Here is a 13,570-nt window from a genome sequence, read left to right as displayed (position 1 = left end):
AACATGCCAGACTACCAAGCAAGACTCTACATAGGAGGAGACAGGCTCTACATTCAGAATTAAACCTCTTGGCAACTAAAGAAACTGAACAACTAATTTACAAATCCAGACATCATTACTATGAACATGGAGAGAAAGCTAATAAGCTTTTAGCGCAACAAATTCACAAGCAAGATGTACGCAACGCAATCTCAGTAATCACCAACATACAGTATATACAGTACCATTTCATCTGCATATAATGAAATTTTCTGTTCCAGTCCTTCTCTGATAATCCCCTTTATCTGATCAGTATTTCGACAATGTATTGCCAGTGGTTCAATGGCAATTGCAAACAGTAGTGGCGACAAGGGGCATCCTTGTCTAGTACCACGTTCTAGTTTAAAGTAGTCTGAACAAAATGTTGATACAAACTGAAGCTTCTGGGTTAGTATACAATAATTTGATCCATGGACAAATGTTCTGGTCAAACCCAAATTTTTCCAATGTAGTAAAAAGGTATTTCCATTCAATCATGTCAAATGCTTTTTCTGCATCCAATGATATTTCTGGGGTGTTTGACTTAGTTGGTGAGTATATTACATTAAACAGGCGTCGGAGATTTGAAGATAAGTGTCAGCCCCCGATAAATCCAGTTTGTTCTTGTGAGATGATCGAGGGGAGCACTTTCTCCATCCTTCTAGCTATGATTTTAGAGTATTTTAATGTCATTATTCAGAAGTGAAATTGGTCTGTATGATGCACATTGTAATAAAAGTCCTTATTTTGTTTTGGAAAAACAGTGATTAGTGCTTGGTGAAAAGTTTGAGGAAGAGTTTGGTTGTCTCTGGCTTCTGTAAATGTTGCTAACAGGAGGGGAGCTAGCTGAGCTGAGAATGTCCTGTAAAATTCTGCAGGGAAGCCATCAGGGCCTGCTGCTTCCCGCCTTGAAGTGATTTTATAGCATCTAGTAATTCTGATAACGCCAGAGGTTTATCAAGTTCCTACGCACTAAAAGGGTCTATTTGTGGTATTTGTAATGTATCCAGAAATGCATTAGATTGTGTATTGTCTTCTTTAAACTCAGTAGTATATAGGAGTTTATAGTAGTGCATTATATTTTTGTGGTCGATGATTTTATCTCCGTTCGCATTGATAATTAAGGAGATTGCGTTGCGCACTTCTTGCTTGTGAATTTGTTGAGCCAAAAGCTTATTAGCTTTCTCTCCATGTTCATAGTAAGGATGTCTGGATTTATAAATTTGTTCAGTTTCTTTAGTTGTCAAGAGATTTAGTTCTGAATGCAGAGCCTGCCTTTTTCTATGCAGAGTCTCGCTTGGTAGTCTGGCATGTTCATCTATTCTAGTAATTTCTCTTTTCATCTCTGCTACTTTTAGTTTCTAATTTATTTCTGTGGGAAAGATAGGAGATAATCTGTCCTCTTAAGAAGGCCTTAAGAGCTTCCCAGAGTATTCTTGCAGAAATCTGAGGATGTATTTGTCTCTAGGAAGAAATTGATTTGTTTGGATATGAATTCTGTACAATTCTCGTCTGCTAATAAAAGCGGGTTGAGACGCCATCTGCGAGGTGAGTGTGTGGGGTTTAGTAACTTTAGCTTCAAGATCAGAGGTGCATGGTCAGAAATAATAGCATCGTATTTGCAAGATTTAATCATAGGCAAGAAATTATCTTCTATAAAGAAATAATCAATCCTTGAGTAGAAATGTACTGGAGAGTAGAAAGAGTATGTTGGGTTTAAAAACCTTCAGGGGTCTGATAAGTTGCAATCAGTTATAAACTTTGCAATTATCTTTGCGGCGTTAGATGCCATTCCCCCAGTGGAAGAAGTCCTATCTAAGAGTGGATTTAAAACACAATTAAAGTCCCCAGGCATTATAATTTTATGAGTGTTCAGATTGGGAATGGATGCAAATACATAATACCAATACACACAAATTTTGATTAAATTAAGTCAAAACTGATCTTCTAAACAGCAATGCTTGGGGGAGAAAAAAAATCCCTTAACTTTAATTTTTCTAAAAAGCAAATGGTTCCACCAGTTTTCAGCCAAACACAAAAAGACCTTGCTAGGTTTATAATAGGAGTGACACATGGGTAAACTAAAGTGGGTGTAGTATGATTTCTTATCTTCGTGCTAGGTTCAAATATTGTCAACTTAGATGAACATCCAAATTTACACATTACAGCAGCATTAAAAGTGGTAACTCACAAAATGTCAAACCATAAACAAAACATGAACCACAGTAGTTATTTGGACTGGACTGGGGCTGCATTAGGTAAATAAGGGTGGAGTGGAGCAAGAAGAGAACCAAGTAGCATTAGTGACAATGCTGGACAGAGCACTCAATTCAGAGCATCTCCATTCTCCGTCTGGACAGAAAAACAAAATGGCCAGGTTATGAGAAAAACTTGCACATCGAGAAACAAACTGAGGGAATCAAAATATCATACAACTTTGGCCAAAACTCAGGATGAAAATTAAAGGAACACAGAAAAATTTACAATCATAGATTTAACAATTAAAATGCTAGAATTTATTTTTAAATTAACCACAAAAAACTTGGATGGCCAGGAAGTGTATGGCACAGAATTTACCACCATTAAGGTAAAGTCACAGGTCACAACACTTCTAGTCATCCCAAAACAAAATGTCATATTTAAATACATTTGTTTATATTTTCATAGCCTCTCACTACTTAAAGCACTATTTCCACTTCAGCCACCACTAATGTGCAGCATCCACCAGGAAGATGCAAGGACAGCCATTTTTGCACCAGTATACTCGTCACACGTTAGCTAACAGATGGTGAAGTGGTAAGAGAGACAGCAAATTAGAGATCGGGGATGATTAGGGGTCAGAATATCTGGCTATGGAGAACAATTTTGTCAAGCACCCTACTCATTACAAAGGATACCCAGGAATCTTTTTTTTTTTTTAACCACATAGAGCCAGGACCTTGTTTTATCTGAAGGACGGGGCCATGTTTTACTGGGGTATTGGGATCAACATTCAGAACACAAAATAAGCATCATCTATTGGCCTCACCAATAACTCTTCCAGCAGCACGCCAAGAGGTTCCCCAATTCCAAGTATTGGCCAGGACTGAACAAGCTAAGCTTCAGGTGGATGCTCTCCAAGTATACTTGTCTCCCTTTTTTGTAAAAGGGAATATTCATATCTAGTTAAAAAGGAAAGAAATCACTATCCTGTGATGAAAAACCAGGGAAACAAAGAAAATTGAAAAATACAAAATGATAGTAGAAAACCAAAAATCACACACACACACACACACACACTTATGTTCTGGAAGTGCCTAGTATTATTGTGTAGTACCAGATAAGGTGATATTTAGCAATATCAGAGTAACTATATGTAGCACACAAAATATTCTGGATTTCTATTGCATTTGACTATGCAAATTTAAAATAAAAAATTACCCCAAGTTCCATCAGACCCATGGTTGCCATCCATATTGAGCTTGCACATTTCCCCAGATTCTTTTGTAAACTCTTGGTTATTCACCCAGTACCTCAAAGATCTACAATTTGGATTGGCAAACTCTAAAAAAATTGCTTGCTCTGTGAAGAGGAGTGGGTTTATGCATGTGTGACACCAGCAATAGGACAGGCCCCAGCCCTCTACAACTCTGAGTTAGATTAACCGTTCATAAATGTGTTTTTTTGGTATGCAAAAACTCTATCACTAAGGATGCTAAATATGCCACTTAATACTTGTACTGTGAAAGCGAAATGGATACCATATTATAATAAAAGTTAGCAGAGCTACTCTGCAATACTATGGCTTGAATCTTATGGGATTAGAGGTTCTTCACAAAGAAGCCTCACTCACAAGCAGCCTCCATCTTGGTAACTTTACCTGCAGATAACATACTCCTTAAATGTAATTTTCTCTTTGTTGTTTGTTCATGGGCCTTTCATATTAAACACCAAGGAAGAGATTAATATTCAAGAGGTTCATAAATATTACTATGAGTAATCAATGAAAAACAAGGAACTGATAAAACACACAGTATATAAATAGGTGTGTTCCTCTGCATTAATGAACCCTCATTAAATAACCTAGAATTGGGTTTCAAGTTAAATGTCTTTGCTGCAGTGGGCTGGTGCCCTGCCTGGGGTTTGTTTCCTGCCTTCCACCCTGTGTTGGCTGGGATTGGCTCTAGCAGCCCTGTGACCCTGTAGTTCGGATATAGCGAGTTGGATATTGGATGGATGGATTAAATATCTTTGTCGAGTGATTGGTTGTTAACCATTAGTTTTATTTACATTTTACTATGCTAGCATTATATACTCATAAGATCTCATTAGGAAATATATTGGCAAGAGAACACACATTGCTTGGTTTTATCTTCCACCAGTTTAGTGAACACACTTCATGGTAAGAGGTATTTTCTCCTACAAACACCCCTTAAGCAATGTTTTAGGATTCACTTCTGTGGCACTCCACTGCAGCGATGCGAGTCTGCTATTGCCCTGCCCCGACAACAGATAATCTTACACAGACGCGGCAATCACACCTCGGGATGCACTTCAGCATGTTTCCATTGGGTGGGGAGGGGAATCCCAAAAGAGTTCAGAAACCTCACAATATAAACAGGCATATAGGCACTATTGGGCACCCCACCTTTACCCACTCTGTAGACTCAGTATCCAGCCAGGCTGGAGGAGCCCAAGGAGGAAAATCTAAGGCAGTGGTGGAGCAGCAGCACGTGGGGCAGAGGCAGTTGGCAGATAAAGTGGCTGCATTCAAAGCCAAACTTGATTTAGGGTGCCGACGAGTGAACATTGGGATTTTTTTGATATGTTTCAAATGTTAGCAGAGGTTGTTAAAAGATACCAAGCCAGGGCCTTCTTTCTCCCAATTGGTGTATGATCACCTATTAATAGAGTTTGAGCATTATTCCCCAACCACAAGACACCTGAAGTGGGAAGCAATGAATCTGTGACCCATTTGTGAATAAGCCAGGTGAATCAACTTTGTCTGTGCTTGAAGATCAACTACTTGAGGTTGCAAATGATGGTGGCCTTAAAAGTATGTTTGAGACAACTTCAAATCTCCATACCATTTTGGATTAAAGTGAAGGCGGAATATCCTAAGGTTGCCACAAAAGCACTGAACAGTCTGCTTCCATTTCCAACATTCTATCTTTGTAAGGCAGCGTTTTCTGCAGTGACCGCAACCAATATGAGATTACGCAGTAGACTGAACATAAGCAACACACTTTGTGTGTCACGGTCTTCCATTGTCCCCAGATGGGATCATCTGGTTGCAGGAAAACCAGCTCAGGGCTCCCACTGATTCTGCATTATTGTAAATTGTATAATTTACATTACGATATTATATTAGAAATAATGTAAATTGTAAAACTGCCCTATGAACCCGCCCCCGAATGCTCCACCATATCCACACTAACCCCCCACCCCACCGGTGCCTGGAAAAATTTGATTCTAGTAAAGTGGTCCTAGGTGTCAATAAGGTTGGGGGACCACTGCTCTAGGCAACTGTTGTCGATGCCCAACATCAGTTTCAGCTAACCACTCCTTGACACTATCAGACTTGAAAGTGTTACGCAAGTTTGACCTTAAAATTAAGCAGAAAGGCTTGCTGTTGCACACTTTTCAGGAAAATGTGCTTTTCATCATAATAGTACGAGTATTCATTAAAATTAGTTTTAAAATCCTTGAACCTTTACAGTTTTTAAAGAACCAATTGGAGTCGCATTTATTCAAATCAGTCCAGCTAACTGATTATCAAAATAGTGATTAGCTGCTAACATGCAATTTTTGCACTTTGATGTAATGATAATAGCATTAGGGTGTGCAGAATTTATATATATTTAAAAAATGAAAATTCATTTCTCACAAGCCACAGGTTGTCAGAATGGATGGGACTATCTGGAGCAGGCAGCCCCCCCACCCACGGGAGAGAGTTTGTTATTATCACCATTTGTACTGCCTGTTCGCCGTTTTATTAAGTATGACCATACAAAAATTGGTAAACATTAGAGCAACAAAAAGGCATAAGTCGCTACTTTTGAAGTTATCGACCAGGGGCTGCTCGCCACAACAACTCGAGAGCAAGGTGGCGGATGTGACCCACCTGTAGGAGAAAATGTGTGCCGGGATCCAAGCAAGGATAAAACACCGAGGGCTGCGACCACCTAGCATTTTCCAGGCCAATGCCCAGTCTCTGGACAACAAACTAGATGATCTCCATGGTAGACTTAGACTTAGTTTTCAGCAAGAACTGCAGGACTGTGGTTTTCTGCTTCACATGAACATGGCTCACTGCCTACATGCCGGATTTGGCTGTCCAGCTAGACGGCTTCTCTATCCACCGCGCTGATCGGTCGGTCTCCAGGGGAAAGAGGAGGAGGAAAAAAAAAAAAAGTGGCGGGGTATACTTCAACAAACACATGGTGAACGGATGTAAAAGTCATTTCAAAAGCTGTTAACCGGACCTGGAGTGCTGGCCATTTTACCTGCTGAGGGCATTTATAGCTGTACACATGGCAGCAGTTTACAATCCCCCGCAAGCAAATGCCAGCATCACGCTTAAGGAACTGTACAGCCCAAATACGGACTGTGAACACACACCCCCCGAAGGTCTGGTTATCATCGCCGGGGACTTCAGCAAAAACAATCAGGTCTGTTTACCTCAAATACTACCAACACTTCTCCTGTCCCACCAGGGGTGCTAACACATTGGACCACTGCTTCACCTGCACACAATGCATATAGCTCGCTCCCACGGCTGAACCTCGGACAGTCAGATCACTTCTCTGTGATGCAACTGCTGCTTGTAAACAGAGAGGAGAAGCACACAGAGCTGGTCTTACAAGAGGTGCACTGTTGGATCACAGAAGCAGAGGAGAAAAACTTAGGGACTACTTTGAATCTGTGGATTGGGATGTTTCCAAAGAGTCCTCGGAGAATCTGGATGTGTATGCTGCAGTTGTCACAGGCTTCATCCAGAAATGTGTGGATGACTGCGTACCCACAAAGTCTGTAAACGTATTTCTTAAACAGAAGCCCTGGATGTATGCTGAAGTACGTTGGCAGATCCATGAGCGCAGCAGTGCATTTCACTCCGGAGATGTACAAGTATACAAAAAGAGCAGGTATGATCTCCGAAAAGCCATTAAATATGCAAAGCACCAGTATGCCCACAAACTGGACTCTGTTTAACTGCACAGCAGACACTCCGATGTGGCAAGGTATTCAGCTGATCATGGACTACAAACCCCAGACACACACCTGCACAGCTACTGTCACTTCACTCCCGGATGAGTTGAACGTGTTTTTCGCTTGCTTAGAGCTCACCAACATGGACAGGCCTGTGTGACCCCAATCCTGTCCCCCCTACCCCCCCAAGGACTTCAGCACAAGGCTCACCGAGGATGATGTGAGGAAGACTTTCCCCAAACTCCGCATCCGCAAAGCACCCATCCCAGACGGAGTCTCAGGTCACGTTATAAAAACGTGTTGCGACCAGCTAGCTGCTGACTTTACAGATGTTTAACACCTCCAAGAGGTTCATCTGTCCCCACAGGACGAAAAAAAAAAAAACACCACACCTTAATGATTTCCGCCCAGTAGCACTTACTCCCATAGCCATGAAGTGCTTTGAGAGGCTGGTGCTGGAACACCAAGGACATCATCCGACAGTCTGGACCCCCTCCAGTTTGCCTACAGGTCCACTGAAGATGCCATCTCCATAACACTTCATACCACCCTGCCTCATCTGGAGAGCAAGAACAGTTATGCCAGGCTATTGTTTGTGGACTACAGCTCTGCATTTAACACCATCATCCCATCCTATAACTCCTGGATCTGGGGCTTAGCTGTTCACTGTGCAACTGGGTAATTGACTTCCTTACCGGCAGACCTCAGCAAGGAGCGTATTGGTGGAAAAAATTCCATCACTATCAACACTGGCACCCCACAGGGCAGCGTACTGAGACCCCTGCTTTACTCTCTACACACGACTGCATTGCCAAGTACAGCTCAAACACCATCCTCAAGTTTGCTGACAATACCACTGTAATAGGTCTGATCCGAGATGGCAATGAGATAGCCTAAAGGGAGGAGGTCAGACTCCTGGCAGAATGGTGTCAGGACAACAACCTCATCCTCAACGTTAGCAAAAACTAAAAAGGAGACAATTGTGGATTTCTGCAAAGACACAACAGAGCACAGCCCCATCTACATCGGAGGGGAGGCTGTGGAGCAGGGGCCTCATGTATAACGCCATGTATAGAATTTGCACTAAAACATGACAAGCACAAAAGGTCAAAATGTGCTTACGCACAGAAAAATCCAGACGCAGGAATCTGTGCGTACTCCAATTTCCGCGTTCTTCCGCTACATAAATCCCGCTCAGCATGAAAAGCAATGCTTGTGCACGCGCCTTCTGTCCCGCCCCAACTCCTCCCAGAATTACGCCTCTTTGAATATGCAAATCAATATAAAATCGTCCTTTAGCTTAGCCTTCTGTGAAAAGACAAAGACAACGGGGGAAATAAGAATTTCAGCGAATACCAAGTGGAGGCAAAAGGAAAAATATACTATTTGTTTATTTAAGCCGTGGTATAATCAACAAAAGGAAGTTGATAGAGTGACATAGTGTGTTGGAGCAACTTCAAAGCTCACGTTCAAAGTCGCACAGTGCCAGAAATTTAAAAAAGCACACAGTGGGGAAAAAGCACAAAATGTCAACTTCAATCTCAAAATTTCCACTTTAATCATGTAGTTTATTTTGTCATTAAAGTAGATCATAAACTTAATCTTAAAATCATTTAACCAGTTTCTCAAATCACACTGCAATTAAAGTAGCACGTTAAATGCTTTGTTTTGTATGTGATCTTCTATGTGCAGCACTACTTGCTTCTTAAACCAGCTCTCTTCCTCCAACTGGACACAGAATCCATTACATTCGTGATAGTACAGCTCTCTGAATAACTAAAATACTGAGATGTATACGCAATATTTTCAGGAGGTTAAACATGGGTTTCACAGCGCAGTGATTGTGCGTGACCTTCGATGAAATTTAATGCAACAGTACTCAAGGTTTGTGGTGGCCCTGGGCAGAGAAAGAATTGGTGGCCCCTTCGCCCGCCAATGTCAATAAGGTATCTTATGCACGGTGGATGGCCACACCCATTGTGGACAATGCATAGCCCACCTTGTGCTCATGACACGAGCGTTTAACTTTTGTTGAAATTTGCTGCGGCATTTTTAGCGGTGTCGTTATTTTCTCTTTGTTTTTTATATTCAATATATATTGGCGTGGCCGCCCCTACAGTCCTTGCTTTTTTTTCTCCAAGTAGCTGAGCGCCACACAATCGGCTCTGTAATAGATGTTAAGCCATCTGTATGCTTAGAGCACCAATTCTTCAAAACATTTAAGGAACATTGAAATATCTTTGTAGTACATGTTTAATTATTCTATCCTTCACGCCAGTCCCAGTGAAGAATATATATTTAAATGAAGTTAAAGTGGCTCAGCTTGTGTAATATTATAAAACTGTAGTGCAAGTGCGTTTAAAGTTCTTGGGATGAAAAAGTTTCTGAACCACGAGGTCCGTACAGGCTTTGAAACGTTTTGCCATGGCTGAGACAGCGTGTGCTTGATACTGTATACCGGTAATTCAGCTGCTGCGGTGATTCCCCACTGAAGAAGACAAAGACAACAAATAAGATGCAGTGAGAGTAACAATGCTAGAGCAGTTCTGGTATTTGGAATACTATGGCTATTCCCTGGACCATTATATTGTTACAAGTTAATTACAATCATATGCATTACACTAATATGTGGTTAGTTTCAGTGTATTTATAAAGCCGCGTCAGGAAAATAAGAGTAACCACACAGGAACATTAGCACTGCTTTGACGCTGGGTGCAGCCAGTCTGCAAAACCGAGCGGAGAACTTGCGTACGACAAGGTATGAGGTACCGTGGAAAAGTGCGTGGCTTTATGCCAAGTGTAGGTTTTATACATCGCAATTTATATGTGGAAAAGTTCTTACACAACATTTCTGTGCGTACGCACCATTTATACATGAGGCCCCAGGTCAGCAGCTTTAAGTTCCTGAGTCACCCTCACTGATGACCTTAAAAATGTCACACTGCATCAGTAGTCAAAGCCCGAGACTGAGTAAGGCCCGGATGCACCCCAAAACCCTGTGCAGATTCTACAGGTGTACTGTGGAATCTGTCTATTTATTCCCAGGATTCTGATTTATTTACTTATTTATTTATTTATTGTGGCTTTTTTTGTTCATGTTCACTTTCTGCAGGGGTGCATGCAAGCAAGCATTTCATTGTATATGGCACTTGTACATAAGAATTGAATTATCCATTAATTTCAACTTTTGAACATGATTCTTCAAAAGAACATTCATATTTTATTTCCTTTACTCAGTTTTTCTTAAGATTTGCATGCAGCACAACTGGTGTCAAGTCCAAGGGTGTCATCTGTCATCTACAGAGTTGATCTCAGACAGAATACAACATCTTGTAGCTTTATTTGGAAGTCAGTTTCTGTACATCACTTAGACATGAGCCTTAATTTGCTTCAAATGCAGCATGTTCTAAGTTATTTTATTCTGGAGTTTTGTCTCCCCTTACTTCAAAGAACAGAGGATAAGACTGCTCAGCTATAACTCCCCTACTTGGTTCCCACCGTAACAAATGGCTTGAAGAAGATAGACAGCTTCATAGCCTCTTCCTCGGTTGCAATGGATTTTTAAGCAAACAGTCATCAACATGGAAATTGTGAAGTACAGTAATTGCTCCTTCTGGAACTGTTCTTACATCTTCAGTTCTACACAAAGTGTAAGCAGCACAACTGGGTTAAGTAGTAGCACTGAAAAGATGAACCATCATTTTATATTTACATGTCTTTACTTGAATTACCTTCTGACAACCACAAAGTCAAAGATGATCAGTGTCTTTATCCGGGACTTCGGATCGATAGAACACTAATTTAATGTCTACCACCATTAATGCCACTTGTTCTTTCCCAAACCATGTAAAGATGCCAATAAGCTAGACACTATGATGACATTACAGCTTGTCAACACTGCAACTCCCGCTTTCTAAAAGGTGTTTGAATAGAAAAGGGCTAGGCGGTCACTCTCACAAAAGCTGTATAGTCCTAATGGAAATGGAGATTTATTCAGTTTCACTTTTAAATTCCAGCAGATCTCTGCTTTGCAATACAGCAATTTGGCATTCCTAATGTAAAGGTAAATTTATCCAATAATGGCCACCTATCAGTCTTGGCGACTTTGAAACTATGAACATGAACTTAGCCTTCATGTGATTTTGCAGCTGCACTATGGAAAATCTGTACTGTTCTGTTGATGCAACATTTTATTTGAGTTATGGACTCAACTGTATATTTTTTGTAGCTTGTTGAAGTTTAGGCAGCCTGCCCTTTTCCTTGTATGGCTCACCAACTAATCGATCCAAGTGCAATATTCACAGCGTAAGTTCCCTTTCCTTGGTTAGGTATGATTTGCCACAGTTTGAAAAATTTTAGGGTTGTTCAACTGGTAGACATACCCACTCAAGGATATGTCCACTTAGCAATGTTCTCCTGTTGCAAAATATTTTCTTAAGTTTAAAAAAAAAAAAAAATGAAAATAAATGAACTTGTTTTATCATTGAGACAGCAGACATGCAAATTTGATGGCCGAATATTTGGTTAGCATGCTTTAATTACCACAGTCACTCAGTGTTTTTCGAAACAGTCACGTGCTTCCATGAAGGCTTTCAGTGCAAATTGTTTCTACACTACCAGGCCATGATCTATGAATGCATAGGTCCCTACAAACCCATCTTGTATTTTACCTTAACAGACACTACATATAGTGCATATTCTTCACTGACCCAATTAACCATGCAAATTCCCATACTGTTTTCCTCATTAGTGGATTTAGCTTTAGTGGATTTAGCTCCATTTTCTGTTAATGTGCAGAAGGTCCGTGGTGTTGCAAAGAACACATCTAGCAAGTCACTTTCCCTGTACAAGTTTTACTAAAATTACCCAGTTAGAATTTACTTTTTGAAATCGAAAGGTTTGTGCTTTAATGTCATTCTTGTTTGGTAATTTCTTGATTTTGCAAGAGCTTGCTTATACCAAAATTTCACAGGCTTTTATTTTGCTTTTTTTTTTTTTTTTTTGAATATGCAGGAAGTTATCACTGTCTTACTTTAGTGTCTTGAACCTCTTTCAGCATGCTATTATTGTGGTAAAACTTCTAACTCTCCAATTACCGTTCAGAAGAGATTTTCTTCTCATCTTTTCTCAGTTGTCCTGTCACCACACAATGGATGTAATCAGAGCTTAACCCGCTTCTCTAAAATGACATTTAGGTCAGCAAATATTGGTATTATGTTAGCTATTTTTCTCCTTTTAGTATTATGTAGGACAGTGTTGAAGTAACAGTTATAATAGTAGTAGAAATATATCTAAACTCCTTGTGCCCGATTCAGCATACTTAAAAACTAAAGAAAAACATAGGTCCTTGAGACTTGGTTATTCCCACCCGATTTATTGTGACAATTTCAGGACTTTACACATATTTGTAATTGCAAGCAGAACTTCCATAGAACACATTTATTCCTTACTTCACAATAGGCTTTGACAGTCTTGTGGTAACCCTTTTGTAAAGTGCTCCAGAATATACATTTCTCTCCGTGCAAAGAAAAAGCTGCTCACAAAGTCTTCAAATGTTCAAATAAAAAACTTAAATTGTTCATTATATCACTGCTAAATACTTTGTCTGTACATGAATGGTTAGGCTTCTATTGTTTTAGATAACATGTCAGTGTCCCAAGTGCTACTGGGCAGGGCTGCTTGTCCAGACACTGGATTTTCATCATTGCCATGTGCATCTAGGGTGCACACACAGGCATTGCCCATTTATCATGAATTTTAATCTTGCTCTAGAAGCTGCAATTTCTTCCCCAGTAGCTATCTGTTCTTTCTCCCTTTGTTGGATGTATTCTAAATTCACACACTTACTACTGCACCTCATCCATTTAATTTTTGGACCTTTAGCTGCGCATCTTCACATTCTAAAGCTTGCGCCCCCTATAGCTTTGGCCTGTGCAAAAATTAATGTATGCTCAATTTCCACCTTGTTTTATGCTACAATGTCTGTCTTTACAGATGAAGCAGACCCAAGTCTGGAAACACTTTCTTCAGGATCAAAACTTTTAAAAAATTGCCAAGAACCCCCCAAGCAAACCAACTATCCACTTATCTGTTGTTCCAGAGTTCACATGCTCTTATCATGAAGTCAGAATAGTGTTCCTCCTAACACCACTTTTATTGTATACTTTTTACAATGATTTTTTTGGTCCCCTACAGAACTCTAAAGACATTAGGTTACCATTGAGGCTTAAGTACTCTTGTCGTATCTCAAAGAGCTCCAATTCTTTACTCTTATCGCAAATTTCATTTGCTTTAAGGCTTTCAGTGACCCTTATAGTGGTTAAAAGCTGTTCACACTTCCTTTCGATGGTTTCCTAGAGCAAAT

At 40.3% G+C, this 13,570-nt stretch overlaps 1 protein-coding gene across 8 annotated transcripts in view; it reads right to left on the bottom strand.

The window, feature by feature from the left end:
* Positions 1-13,570, bottom strand: part of LOC120531052 (protein kinase C zeta type) — a 677,641-nt gene that overhangs the window by 607,100 nt on the left and 56,971 nt on the right. The window lies entirely within an intron of this gene.

This window comes from Polypterus senegalus, chromosome 6, assembly GCF_016835505.1.
Source record: "Polypterus senegalus isolate Bchr_013 chromosome 6, ASM1683550v1, whole genome shotgun sequence".
Lineage (NCBI taxonomy): Eukaryota > Metazoa > Chordata > Cladistia > Polypteriformes > Polypteridae > Polypterus > Polypterus senegalus.
Note: the sequence above shows the minus strand (reverse complement) of the source record. Positions and strands in the feature narration are given on the sequence as shown.